At 38.7% G+C, this 13,637-nt stretch overlaps 1 protein-coding gene and 1 pseudogene across 1 annotated transcript in view; one reads left to right on the top strand and one right to left on the bottom strand.

Moving 5' to 3' along the window:
* Window positions 1-13,637, bottom strand: part of SCAI (suppressor of cancer cell invasion) — a 184,791-nt gene that overhangs the window by 1,580 nt on the left and 169,574 nt on the right. The gene's annotated exons all lie outside the window — the stretch shown is intronic.
* On the top strand, window positions 368-1,087 carry LOC103257878 (annotated as a pseudogene).

Here is a 13,637-nt window from a genome sequence, read left to right as displayed (position 1 = left end):
CATCTCTACAATAAAAAAAAAAAAAATTAGCCAGGCATGGTAGTGTGTGGCTGTAGTTCTGGCTACCTGCAAGGCTGAGGCGGAAGGTTCGCTGGAGTCAAGCAGGTTGACGCTGGGCTGGCCGTGAGTGTGCCACTACACTCCAGCCTGGGCAATGGAGTGAGACTCTGACTCAAAAAAAAAAAAAGAAAAAGAAAAGAAAATTCATTTGTAAGTTCTACAAACTATGGTTTTGCCACACAAAACCATATTGTGTTTGCCCTTGGCCTAATCGTTAAAATTTCCTGAAGAAGCTCTTCCCCATTCCTTCCACTCACCCCTTTCACACCTAAACTCTGTTGCCCACCAGCATAGCATTGCTTCTGTAATGGCCCTCAGTGATGCTGATGTACACAAGCAGATTAAGCATATGATGGCTTTCATTGAACAAGAAGTCAATGAGAAAGTAGAATAAATAGGTGCAAAGGTAGAATAAGAGTTCAATATTGAGAAAGATTAGCTTGTGCAAATTCAAAGACTAAAGATTATAGAACACTATCAGAAGAAAGAAAAGCAGATTGAGCAGAAGAAGAAAATTCATATGACTAATCTGATAAATCAGGCAAGGCTCAAAGACCTGAGAATGAGAGATGACTTTATCACAGACTTACTAAATGAAGCAAAACAGAGACTCAGCAAGGTGGTGAAAGATACAACCAGCTACCATGTGCTGCTGGATGGACTGGCCTTTAGGGTTTGTACCAATTATTGGAACCCTGGATGATCATTCATTGCAAGAAACAAGATTTCCCTGGTAAACGCTGCAGTGCAGAAGGCGATACCCATGTATAAAATCGCCACCAAGAATGATGCTGATGTTCAAATTGACCAGGAGTCCTAATTGCCTGAGGATATAGCTGATGGAGTGGAGAGCTGTAACAGGGATCGTAAAATCAAGGTTTCCAACACCCTGTAAAGCCGACTGGACCTCATAGTCCAGCAGATGATGCCAGAAGTCTGGGGAGCCTTGTTTCATGCAAATGTCAACAGGAAGTTTTGGGATGAAGCCTTTGGGAGGTGGTGTTCATTCCCTGCTTTTCTGCTGTGATGGGGAAGCTTCCGCTATTTGAAGAAACAAAACGTCTGTAGCTTCCTCTCTGCTCTTCCAATACAGTTCTGTTATTTCTCAGTAGATGCCCTTCTGTCGCTATTGCCCTTGGCCTAATCGTTAACAATGGGAGAGAGTTTCACTTCATATGATCAGGAATTCACCCTTAGGTCATCTCAAAGTAACATAACTTCTAGTGGGTTCTGCAGCATTGGGTGAAGGGATCAGCTGGTGGTTGCATGAACTTCTTGGGGCCTCCTGCTCTTTCTTTGGCTCCTGTGGTCTAGCCTAGAGGTGATGTGTATGGTGTTCACTGCCCTGAAGTCTCTGTTCCTTAGCTTTAGAATGTATGCTGTACATACATTCTTTCCAGCAGTAGTAGCTTCACTGTTATGTATTTGTGCCTAGGAGTTTTCCTTGTTTGTAAATATGATCTAAGATCTAAGCCATGAATATGCTTTATTAATTAAAATGAAAGATGTGGATCAAAAAATAAATAAGTACATTTCCCGAAGAAATAAGTTGCTACTCTTCTTTTTTTTTGGAGTTGGAATCTCACTCTGTTGCCCAGGCTGAAATGCAGTGGCACACTAATGACCACTGCAGCCTCGACTTCCTGGGCTCAGGTGATCCTTCCACCTCAGCCTTCCAAGTAGCTAGAACTACAGGCATGTACTACCATGCCCGGCTGATTTTTTTGATTTGTTGTAGAGAGATCTCACCATGTTGCTCAGGCTGGTCTCGAACCCCTGGGCTCAGGCTATCCTCTCGTCTCCCCCAAAGTGCTGGGATTATAGGCATGAGCCACTGTGCCCGGGCGAGTTGCTACTTTTCTATTATCTCACATGACAGTTTACACATTCAAATGTCACTTCTATCTTTCTCTGTCTGTAGAACTAACTCACTTATTACACATTACAAAAAAGGAAATTTTTATCTTATGACACTAAATACTAAGAAGAATGACAAAAATGAAATGTTCACGAAATCCCTCCCAAAAGAAACAAAAACAAAATACACACCCCAAGAACTACTGAGGAACTATAAACTGAAATTTCTCTAAGCTCATACGGGGCTGGGAGACATTTGGATTCTGGTCAAACATCTACCAGAGTATAGAATACTTGTAAAAACAAAGATATACAAAAGAGACTCTAGAAGAACCATGACTCTTAGTATTAGGCCTAAATAATCCCACTGCTATTGGCTACTCCAAAACCACGCCCCAAAAAGGTAAAAAACATAAAGAAAGATGAAAGGGGTTTGCAAGTAACTTAACTCCTGAACAGAACAAAATTCAATCCTTTTTAAAGGAAGACAACTAAATTCAGAATTCAGCATCATAAAAGTCACAGTGTCCACACTGTAATAGAAAATTAGTAGTAGTTGGGTGTGGTGCTGCATGCCTGTATTCCCAGCTTGTTGGGAGGCTGAGACAGGAGGATCACTTGAGCCCAGGAGTTTGAGGTCAGCCTAAGCAACACAGAGAAAGCTTCTCTCTAAAAAAAATTTAAAGAGAATGAAAGAAAAAGAAATAAAATTAGCTGGGCGCAGCGGCTCACACCTGTAATCCCATCAACACAGGAGACTGAGGTGGGAGGATAGCCTGAGCACAGTAGTTCAAGGCTACAATGACCTATGATTGTGCCACTGTATTTCAGTCTGGGTGACAGAGCCAGACTTTGTAACTAAACAAAAACCCTTAAAAAAAAAGGGAGGTGCCAGATGCAGTGGCTCACGTCTATAACTCCAGGCTTTGAGAGCCCAATACAGGAGGATTGCTTGTGCCCAATTCGAGATCAGTCTAGGCAAGATAGTGATACTTCATCTCTACAAAAAATTTTAAAAATTAGCTGGGCATGGAGATGTACACCTGTAGTCTCAATCACTAGGGAGGCCGAGGCCGAAGTATCTCTTGAACCCAGGAGGTCGAGGCTGCAGTAAGCCATGATCATGCCACTGCGCTCCAGCCTGAGGGACAGGGTGAGACTCCAACTCAAAAAAAAAAAAAAAAAAGGAAAAGATCAGTGAACTTAAAGATATAGCAATAGAAACTACTCAAACTGAAAGAATGGGAAAAAAGTCTTTAAAAAAATAGAGCACAGCAAGAACTTGTGGGAAAATATTACATTGTGTAACATATATGTAATTAATGTCCCTGAAAGAGAGAAGAAAATAAAGAATATTTAAATAAATAAGGGCTCAAAAAATTCTCCCCAAATATTAAACTATAAACTACAGAATTAAGATGCACAATGAAGAAACAACAACAACAAAGAAAACAACATCAAGAAACATCATAGTTAATTTATAGGAAACCAATATACACATAAAACCTTAAAAGAAGCCAATGAAACTAAAAGTCACACTATACACTGCAATAATTTTTTAAAATCAAAGTAAATTCTTATAAAAGAACTATATTATATGTAAAGTGGCATCAAAAAATAAAACAAGAGATATAACATAAACCAACAATGTTAAAATTATCAACAAAATAAAACAAAACCTCAATTCAAATAAAGATGAAGGTAGGAGAGAAAGAAAAATGATACAAAACAATCAGGAGAAAAAGAAAACAATTGCTAGTAGATTTAAATAAAACTACACAAAAATACATTATATAAACATGTAACTTAAAATTTAAAGTGTCAAGGAAACAGGAGGAATGTGTCTAGAGAAAAGACCATGTATAGAGGCAGCAAGCAGGAGTCTGCAAAACAAAAGAAAGGCCTCCAAGGACAGAAATTCTGTGGGAACCTGCTTCAACTTCCATCCTTCAGAATTGGGAGGGAATATATTTCTGTTGTTTCAGCCAAAAACAAAACCACTGAACTAAAAACATCAAGTAAAAAAGAGTTTAAAAAATTAGTTTAAAAGCAGAGCCTAACTAATAATGTTGAAAAGAAATTCATGGTAAATATGAAGATAAACATAGCTACAAGTAAAAGGATAAAACATCAGAGCACCTAAATATATAAAGCAAATATCAACAGAACTGAAGGCAGAAATAGACAGCAATGCCACAGAAGTAGGAGACTTCAGTAATTCACTTTCTATAATGGATAGAAAACTCAGACAGAAATCAAATAGACAGTGGTCTCAAACAACACTCTACACCAAATGGCCTAACAGTCAGTACAGAACAATTCTACTAATAGCAGCAGCAGAATACACATTCTTCTCAAGGGCACACAGAATATTTTCCAGGGTGGATCATATATGAGGTTACAAAACTAGACATAACAAAGTTTAGAAGACTGAAATCTCACCAAGATGATCATCTCATCAGTTACATAAAAAGCATTTGACAAAATTCAACACCTTTTCACGATAAACTGTCAACAACTAGAAACAGAAGGAAATTACCTGAACATAATAAACATCATCTGTAAAAAACCTAATGTCATACTCAGTATAAAAAAAAAAATAAAAACCTTTTCTCTAAGATGAGGAACAGGGCAAGGACTCACCACTTCTAGTAAACATGATACTGACAGTCCTGCCCAGAACAATCAGGTAAAACAAAGAAATAAAAGGCATTCAAATCTAAAAGGAAGAAACACAATTCTATGTTTGCAGATGACATGATCTTACATGTATCTAAACTCTAAAGACAAAACCAAAAAACTGTTAGAACTAATAAACAAATTAGTAAAGTTGTCATATACAAAAATCAGTTGTGCTCCAAAATAGAGGAAAGTTAAAAAAACTTCACTTGCTTTTCTATACACTAACAATGAATTATCAAAAAAAAGTTAAGAAAATAATTCCATTTAAAATAGCACCAAAATAATAAAATATTTAGGAATAAACTTAAGGCAGTGAAAGACTTGTATTTGAAAACTACAAAACATCAGTGAAAGAAATTAAAGAAGAAATGGAAAGACATTCTGTGTTCACATATTAGAAAAATTAATATTGCTAAATTAATGTTAATATTAAAATTTAAATATTGCTAAAATGTCCATATTACTCAAAGCAATCTACAGATTCAATACAATGCCTATCAAAATCCCAATAGCATTTTTTTATAGAAATAGAAAAAACAATCCTAAAATTCATATGGATCCACAAAGGACTCTGAATAGTCAAAACAATATTGAGAAAGAATAAGGCTGGGGGCATCACACTTCCTGATTTCAACATATATTACATACTGCTCAGGAGACGGAATTTTAAAAAAAGCAGCAAGATATATTATAAAGCTATAGTAATTAAAACAGCATAGTATTGACACAGACAAATAGCCCAAAGAGTAGAATAGGGAGCACAGAAATAAATCCATACATATATAGTCAGTTGATCTTCAATTAGAATGTCGGGCGCAGTGGTTTATGACTGCCTGTGATACCAGCACTTTGGAAGGCCAAGGAGAGAGGATTGCTTGAACTTAGGAGTTCAAGTCCAGCTTGGGCAATATAGTGAGACCTCAACTCTACAAAAAAATTTAAAAATTAGCCAGGTGTGGTGACGTGCCTTTAATCCCAGCTTGAGCCCAGAAGGTCTAAACTATGGTGAGCTGTGATTATGCCACTGCACTCTAGCCTAGGTGACAGAGTGAGACCCCAATTTAAAAAAAAAAAAAAAAAAAAAAAGGATGCCAAGAATACATAATGGGGAAAGAATAATCTCTTCAACAAATGGTACTGGGAGAACTGCATATCTACATGTGAAAGAACGAAATTGAACTCTTAATCTTATACTATAAACAAAAATAAACTCAAAATAGGTTGAAGACTTAAATGAAAGACCTAAAACTGCATAACATTGATCTTTGCAATGTTTTATTGGGTATGACATCAAAAGCACAGGCAGCAAAAGCAAAAACAGACAAGCAGTATTATATCTTTTTAAATGTTTTCTGACCCTTTGAGGGCACCTGGAAGGACTATGTAAAATTAAAAAGTGTCTGCACAACAAAGCAAACAATCAACAGAGTGAAAAGGCAGCCTACAGAATGACAGAAAATTTGTGAACCATATTTCTGATAAGAGGTTAATATCTAAAATATATAATGAGCCTATATAACACAATGGCAGAAAAACAAATAAATTGATAGAAAAATGTGCAAAGGACTTGAACAGACATTTCTCCAAAGATACATAAATGGTGAAAAGGGGGTGAGTGTGGTGGGACACACCTCTAATCCCAGCATTTTGGGAGGCCAAGGCAGGAGCACTACTTGAAGCTAGGCATTTGAGACCAGACTGGGTAACAAAGTAAGACCCTATCTTTATAAAATAAAACAGAAAATAAAATAAAATTAGCCAGGCACAGTGGCATGTGCCTGCAGTTCAAACTACTTGGGAGGCTGAGGCAGACTGTTTGAGCCCAGAAGTTTGAGGTTGCAGTGAGCTATGATTACACCACTGCATTTCAGTCTGGGTGATAAGAGTGAGCTCCTCTCTCTAAAAAAAAAAACAAAAAAACCCCCAAAACATAAAAATACAAAGAAACAAATGGCTAACACACATATGAAAAGATGTTCATCATCACTAATAATCAGTGAAAGGCAAATCAAAACCATAATGAAATATTACCTTACATCTGTGAAAATGGCTATTATCAAAGAACAAAAGATAATTTAAGTGTTGGCAAAGAAGTAGGGAAATTGCAATCTTTGTACATTGTTGGTGTGAATGTAAACTGGTAGTCATTATGGAAAACAACATGGAGGTTCCTCAAAAGTTAAAAATAGAACTACTGTATGATCCAGCAAACCCATTTCTGGGTATTTATCCCAAAGAATTAAAATGATCATCTTGGCCGGGTGCAGTGGTTCAGCCTGTAATACCAGCACTTTGGGAGGCCAAAGCGAGAGGATTGCCTGAGCCCGGAGGTTCAAGACTAGCCTGGGCAACTTGGTGAGACCTCGTCTCTACAATAAATCACAAAAATTAGCCGGGCATGGTCACATGTGTCTATAGATCCAGCTACTTGGAAGGCTGAGAAGGAAGGATCATCTAAGCCCAGCAGGTTGAGGCTGCGGTGGCCGTGAGGGTGCCACTGCACTCCAACCTGGGCGACAGTGTGAGACTCCAACTCAAAAAAAAAAAAAAGAAAGAAATTATAGCTAGGCTCCGTGGCTCAGCCTGTAATCTCGCGCTTTGGGAGGCTGAGGTGAGTGGATTGCCTGAGCCCGTGGGTTCGAGACCCACCCGGGCAACTTTGCAAGACCTCATCTCTACAATAAATCAAAAAATTAGCCGGGCGTAGTAGCATATGCCTGTAGTTCCAGCTACTTGGAAGGCTGAGGCGGAAGGATCGCCGGAGCCCAGCAGGTTGAGGCTGCGGTGGCCGGGAGCGGCCACTGTACTCCAGTCTGGGCGACAGAGTGAGACCCCAACTCAAAAAAAAAAAAAAATTATCATCTTGAAGATGCATTTGCACTTCCATACTCATTGAAGCACTGTTCGCAATAACCACAATATGGAAACAACCTAAGTGTTCATTGACAGATGAATGATAAAGAAAATGTGGTATATACATATAATGGAGCATTATTCAGCCTCAAAAAGGAAATCTTGCTGTATGAAACAACATGGATAAACCCTGAGGATATTACCCTAAGTGAAATAAGCCAGTTACAGAAGTGCAAATACTGCATGATTCCATTTACATATAGTATCTAAAATAGCCAAACTCATAGAAGCAGAAAGTAGAGTGGTTGTTTCCAGGGAGGCCTAGGGGAAGGGGAAGACGAGGAGTTGCTGTTCAACAGGTATAACGTTTCAGTTATACGAGATGAACACATGCCAGAGATCTGCTGTGCAATATTGCCCCATAGTTAAAAATACTGTACTTGAACATTTACAAGGAGACATCTTAGGCTCAGTGCTGTTACCAGAACTTTTTTCAAAAGTAAAGAATGAAAACGGATTTGCAATACAAACATAAAACCAGAAGGTTCTATTTACAGAACCAAACTTAATATGGGCCTATTAATAGTGGATAAACTAATCTGCAGATCAAGGAATATTGCCAAGCATTAAAGAAAGACATCCCGTCATCATGAATGGGTTTTTTTACTTTTGAGTTGGAGTATCACTCTGTTGTCCAGACTGGACAGCAGTGGCACACTCCCGGCCACAGCAGCCTCAACCTGCTGGGCTCCAGCGACCCTTCTGCCTCAGCCTTCCAAATAGCTAGAACTAAAGGTGTGTGCTACCACGTCCAGCTAATTTTTGATTTATTGTAGAAATGAGGTCTCACCAGTTGCACAGGCTGGTCTTGAACCCGTGGGCTCAGGCAATCCACTTGCCTGGGCCTCCCAAAGTGCTGGGATTACAGGATGAGCCACCGAGCCTAGCCATGAATGGGTAATTTTAGCAAGAAAACGTAACAATCCTAAGTATGTATCAACTCAATAACAGAGCTTCAAAATACACAAAGATAAAACAAAACTAAAATGAGAAACAAATCAATTCATGATTACAATTAGAGTTAGTTTAAATACGTGCTTTAGAAATAGAAAAAAACAGACAGAAAATCAGCAAGAATATAGAAGATACAAAGAACACTGTTTAAATTAATTTTATATCAAATCGAACAAATTGACATTTTTATCTCTCTCCATCTGATAATAAGAGAATACACAGAATTCTTTTCAAATGCAGATAAAACTACTGCCATAATAACTCATATGCTGGGTCATAAAAACAAGTCTCAATAAATTAAAACACTGAAATCATATAGCAAAGCAGTGCTTAAAAGGTAAATGCTTCTGTGCTAAGTAGTCACATAATTCCTCTATGAAATAACTTGATGATGTAGCTGCTGTTATCATCATTTTACAGATAAGGAAACTAAGGTTAAAATGTGAGGTCATTCTTCAATGTCACATGGCTAGTGAGGGGTAGCTTGGACTTTTTTGCTAACAATTTTATTAACATAATTCACATACCTTACAATTCACCCATTTAAAGTGAAAAATTCAGTGGCATTTAGTATATTCATAGAGTTGTTAACCATCATCACAACTGATTTTAGAGCATTTTTCATTACCCCAAAAGGAAGTCCTTTATTCTTCACCCCCATTCATCCCAATATCCCTCCCTAACCCTGGATAACCCTAATCTACTTTTTATTTCTGTAGAATGGCCTATTCTAGACAATCTTTCTGTTTTGTTTCATTGTGTGACAGGGTCTTGCTGAAATCCAGGCTGGAGTGCAGTGATGTGATCATGGCTCACTGCAATCTTGAACTCCTGGGCTCAAGCAATCCTTCTACCTTAGTCATCTGAGTATCTGGGACTATGGGTGTGTACCACCATGCTCAGTTGTTTTTGTATTTTTTGTTGGAGATGGGGTCTCCCTATGTTGCCCAGACTGGTCTCAAACTCCTAGGGTCAAGTGATCCTTCTGACTCAGTCTCCAAAATGCTGGGATTACAGGTGTGAGCTACTGTGCTTGGCCTGGACATTAAATACAAACAAATCATGTAATATGTGTTTTTAAAAAAATGATTAAAATGTTTGTGTTAGAAGACAAAAAAAGGTTTCAGATCTAAGCTTAAAAAACTAGAATTAAAGTAACAAATTTAGAACAAAATACAAAACAAAAAGAAGTATGAACAGAAATAAATAAAATAGAGACAAATTGTTACTCAGGAGGCTGATGTGGGAAGTTCACTAAACTCTAGTAGTTCAAGGTCAGCCTGGGCAACATAGCCCTGACACTAAAATAAAAATAAAAACAAATTAATAAAGGAAAAAGGAAGAAAAGAGTAAAAATTAGTAAAAAAAAAAAAAAATCAACAAAAGCAAAAGTTTTTTAAAAAGATCATTAAGATTAATGAAAGTTTAGCTAGACTGAAAAAAGAGAAAAAGAAAGAAGAAACAAACTGATAATATGAGGCATGAACATAAAGAAGGACAAGACTGGGTGCGGTGGCTCACGCCTATAATCCCAGCACTTTGGGAGGCTGAGGTGAGAGGATTGCCCAAGCTCAAGGGTTTAAGACCTGCCTGGGCAGCTTGGCGAAACCTCATCTCTACAGTAAATCAAAAAAATTAGCTGGGCGTGGTGGCAGCTACTTGGAAGGCTGAGATGGAAGGCTCCCCAGAGCCCAGCAGGTGGAGGTTATGGTGGTTGTGAGTGTGCCACTGCACTCCAGCCTGGGCTCCAACTCAATAAAAATAAATAAATAAATAAATTTTTAAAAAAGACAAAATTATGAACTTTGCAGCAACTTGGATGAACTTAGAGGCTATAATATTGAGTGATCATCACAGAAACAAAGAACTGAGTATCATATGTGCTTACTCATGTGCAGTCCTTTAACAACTATCATAATATCTTAAAGAAAGGGATTGGCAGTAGTGGGAAACTTCCAGGGGCGGGGGCACACCTCATCAACAAGGATACTTGCATAATGAACATGTGTATATCTAACCCTGAGTTTTACCCCACATATTTAAAATTAAAAATTAAAAAAAAATATGAGGCATGAAAGATCACTAAAGCACCTACAGGGACTAAAAAGAAAATGGAAAATTATAAACAATATTATGCCAATAATAAGTTAGACAAATGGCTTTCAAGACACAAATTATCAAAATTGACAAAGAATAAAAAACAAAAAACATAAGTAAGCCCTTTGAAACTGGATTCATAATTTAAAAGTTTCCAAAAAGGAAAACTCCAAGTCCATATGACTTCACTGATGAAGTCTATCAATTATTCAAGTAAGAAATAATACTAGTCTACCTCTTTAAGAAATAAAAGAGAATGAAAAACATATTGACTCAATTTATAAGGTCAGCACTACCCTGATAACAAAATCACATTAAGACATAAGGAAAAAATTAAATGCCAAAATCATTCATAAAAAAATATACACAAATCCATAATGAAACATTAGTAAACTGAACCAAGCAATGCAAAAGGATAATACATGACCACAAAATTGACTTAACATTAAAAGATCAATTAATGGTTTTTACCATGTGAACAGAATTAATATATATTAGATCAGCAGATGCAGAAAAAAGGCATTTGACAATTTTCCATACTAATCCTGATTAAAAACTCTTAGTAAATTAGGACTAGAAGGGAGTCAACCTGATGAAAGGCACATATGAATAACCAACAATTAATTATAATTCATGGTAAAAAACTAAGTAATTGTTCCCTAAAATCAAGAATAAGTCAAGGATGTCCATTTCTCACTACTGTTTTTCTCCCACAGCATTTTACCCTTTGCACTTCTAATGTCTTATAATCATTACTCACTACCTCTATTCAACATTTTCCGAAAAGACCTAGCCCTGAAATAAAGCACAAATAACAATAAAAGGCATATGGACTAGAAAAGAAGTAAAACTGTTTTTTGTTTGACGATGACATTAGCATGTATCGCAATGTATTAAAAGGCTAAAAGAACTAAGTCAACTTAGCAAGATTGAAGTATACAAGGTCAATTTCAAACTACATTACTATGTATTAGCAACAAGCAATTTGAAAATGAAATAAAAATAATTATATTTTCAAAATATTTCAAAACAAAAAATACTTTGGAATAATTTTTTTTTTGAGTCAGGGTCTCACTTTATCAACTAGGCTGGAGTGCAGTGGCATGATCACGGCTCACCACAGCTTCAATCTCCTCGTCTCAAGCGATCTTTCCACCTCAGCCTCCTGAGTAGCTGAGACTACAGGCACATGCCACCACACCCAGCTAACTTTTTGACATTTTGTAGAAACAAGTTCTCACTATATTGCGTAGGCTAGTCTCAAACTCCTGGTCTCAAGCAATCCTCCTGCCTTGGCCTCCCAAATGCTGGGATTGTAGGTGCCCACATGGAATACATTTATTAAGACACAGATAAGATCTATATGATAAAAACTACAAAATCGTGGTGAGAAAAACTAAAGACTTACATAAATGGATCTATGTATCATGATTATTGGCTGGAAGATTCTTTTTTTTTTTTTGAGTTGGAATCTCACTCTGTCGCCCAGGCTGGAGTACACTGGCATGCTCATGGCCACCACAGCCAGCCTCGACCTGCTGCGTTCAGGTGATCCTTCCGCCTCAGCCTTCCAAGTAGCTGGAATTACAGGCATGTGCCATGATGCCTGGCTAATTTTTTTTTTGAGTTGGAGTCTCACTCTGTCGCCCAGACTGGAGTGCAGTGGCTGCTCCCGGCTACCGCAGCCTCGAACTGCTGGGCTCCAGTGATCCTTCTGCCTCAGCCTTCCAAGTAGCTGGAACTACAGGCATGCGCTACTATGCCCGGCTAATTTTTGATTTATTGTAGAGATGAAGTCTCACCAAGTTGCCCAGGCGAGTCTCGAACCCGCAGGCTCCGGCAATCCACTCACCTCAGCCTCCCAAAGCGCGGGATTACAGGCTGAGTCACTGAGCCCGGCTAATTTTTTGATTTATTATAGAAATGAGGTCTCACCAAGTTGCCCAGGCTGGTCTTGAAACCGTGGGCTCAGGCAAACCTCTCACCTCGGCCTCCCAAAGTGCTGGGATTATAGGCATGAGCCACTGTACCCAGCAGATTCATACTTTACAATAGATTTGTATATATTTTATGGTAGTAAATAATAAAGCAGACTAGTATCTACTTGTGTTTTATATATTCATGACATACCTAACTTTTTTTTTTTTTTGAGTTGGAGTCTCACTCTGTCGCCCAGACTGGAGTGCAGTGGCTGTTCCCGGTCACCTGCAGCCTCGACCTCCTAGGCTCCAGCGATCCTTCCGCCTCAGCCTTCCAAGTAGCTGGAACTACAGGCGTGCGCTACCACGCCTGGCTAATTTTTGATTTATTGTAGAGATGAGGTCTCGCCAAGTTGCCCAGGTGGGTCTCTAACCCACGGGCTCAGGCAATCCACTCACCTCGGCCTCCCAAAGCGCTAAGATAACAGGCTGAGCTATCGAGCCCAGCCTAATTTTTTTCTTAAAGGGTAAAGTTTTTAAAACCTCCATAAAGTGGTATAGGTGCATGCATATCCAGAAAAACACAGCTAGCAAAATGGACTATCATGCCAAGGAAAAGACTTGAATACACTCTTTTTTTTTTTTTGAGTTGGAGTCTCACTCTGTCACCCAGACTGGCGTGCGGTGACACGTTCCCGGCCACTGCAGCCTCGACCTGCTGGGCTCCGGCGATCCTTCCACCTCAGTCTTCCAAGTAGCTGAAACTACAGGTGCGCGCCACCACGCTCGGCTAATTTTTTTTTTTTAATTATAGAGATGAGGTCTCGCCAAGTTGCCCAGGCAGGTCTTGAACCCTCGGGCTCAGGCAATCCACTCACCTCAGTCTCCCAAAGCGCTGGGATTACAGGCTGAGCCACCAAGCCTGCCTTCAAGTGGGTTTTATCCCAAGTATGTGAGGATGGTTCAGCTTATACAAGTCAATAAATGTGATCCACCACATAAACAGAATTAAAAACAAAAATGTAGCCAGGCTCAGTGCTCAGCCTGTAATCCCGCGCCTTGGGAGGCTGAGGTGAGTGGATTACCTGAGCCCGCGGGTTCGAGACCCACCTGGGCAACTCGGCGAGACCTCATCTCTACAACAAATCAAAAAAT

Source organism: Carlito syrichta, unplaced genomic scaffold (genome assembly GCF_000164805.1).
Source record: "Carlito syrichta isolate Samal-C Ts95f unplaced genomic scaffold, Tarsius_syrichta-2.0.1 Scaffold301887, whole genome shotgun sequence".
Classification (NCBI taxonomy): domain Eukaryota; kingdom Metazoa; phylum Chordata; class Mammalia; order Primates; family Tarsiidae; genus Carlito; species Carlito syrichta.
Note: the sequence above shows the minus strand (reverse complement) of the source record. Positions and strands in the feature narration are given on the sequence as shown.